A 1,514-nucleotide genomic window follows, 5' to 3' on the forward strand; every position below is an offset into this window, starting at 1 on the left:
GTTGGCTGCTGTGGCGGGGCGCAACCACCAGTAACCCAGCCTCCCCTCCCTCCCTCCCCTCTTCCCTGAGGCCTCCCCCTCCCCGTTGGCTATGGGGCGGGGGGGAGGCGCTCTGGCCCCTGGCTTTAAGAAGCAGGGGAGGGGGGCCAGGCCAGCGGTGTTGGCCTCAGCCCCCTGCTCCATCCCCTCCATCATGATGGCGCTCTGGTCCCTGTTGTTTCCTTCTGCCTCCAAGGAGTTGGGGGGGGGGGGGCTTAGTCCCCACAAGTGCTTCTCTGTCTGTCTAGAGCACTGTGATTGGCTGCCTCGGCAAGCAGTCGGTGCGCAAATGAAGTGTTACAGACAGACAGACTAAGGCTTTTATAATATTAGAATGTCTGCCATGGATTTGGGAGCATCAGAAGCCCCAGGCTGATGTCTCTGGGTGCTAGGATACAGGCCAGTGGTAGTGGTACACAGACTTGAATGATTGAGTTCTGCTCACTCAATAGAATTTGGAACTGGCTACTTTTTCCTGAGACACAAAATTAAAAGAAAAAATGTGATAGGTGGTTCCCATCAGCATGTTTGCCCAATACTGGCCGTGTGTGTTTTATTTATGCTCAGTGTTGGCTGCATTTAATCAGCTTTGTGGTGACTTCCATTACTGAGCATATGCTGCTTTTAGCAGCAGTTCAGAGAGGCAGTATATTTAATGCTGTTTCCTTGTATGTGAGTGTAAGACCAGCCTTTCCCCTCCCCCCCCATTTTTTTGGGGGGGAAGCCTCATCTTATATTGGAGTAAATATGGTATTTACTAAATCCTTTTTAAATGCCTTTGGCTTTATGGAATTCTATTTGGCCAAAGAGAAACATTTTCGTAGCTACTTCTGACACTAATAGCTAGGTTTTTTTCAAATAGAGTTAGGAATCCCTTGTAAAAGTGTTCATTTCTGGAACCCTGGCTCTTCATACCTATTTTGACAAGGACAGATTCTTTTTTTTTTTTTAAGGAATCTGTTGTCTGGGAAGATTACAGTACATCAGATGTATATTTTGACAGTGATTTATGTTGTTATTTCTCTAGAGAATATACCATCTGATTGGAAACAGTTTCCTTATTTCTGGAAGCTTTTTGAGTGTCTCAAGGGACAGCAAACAAAAATACCTTTTGGATTGCACCTTAATTTTCATATGAAGACAGAGCAATGTTTTGCCAAACCAGTATACATAGCTGACATCTAACGAGTGGCCTCTTGGTTAAGAGATGTTGAATAAAATCTTTCTCAAGTGGGGGAAGGCTGAATTTCATCTTTTCAGGCTTATGATGAACAGGAAGCATCTGTGAGAGATGGACTTTGATAGTTACCCCTTACCCCTCTCCTCCTCTGACTTCCAGTGCAAAATCTGCTTCTACAGTGTGTATTTTTCTGAGATAGTTATAATATACTAGAACTAGTATTAACAGGAAAAAAGATAGTTATCCATAGTCTTCCAGTTGCCTGTAAAATCTTAATATCTTTTTTCCCCGCTCT

General features: G+C 44.4%; 1 protein-coding gene across 1 annotated transcript in view; it reads left to right on the forward strand.

Annotated features, from left to right (window-relative positions):
- The window catches only part of NUP205 (nucleoporin 205), a 99,267-nt gene that overhangs the window by 28,835 nt on the left and 68,918 nt on the right, over nt 1–1,514 (forward strand).

The sequence above is a fragment of the Alligator sinensis genome, unplaced genomic scaffold (assembly GCF_000455745.1).
Source record: "Alligator sinensis unplaced genomic scaffold, ASM45574v1 scaffold166_1, whole genome shotgun sequence".
In the NCBI taxonomy this organism is placed as follows: domain Eukaryota; kingdom Metazoa; phylum Chordata; order Crocodylia; family Alligatoridae; genus Alligator; species Alligator sinensis.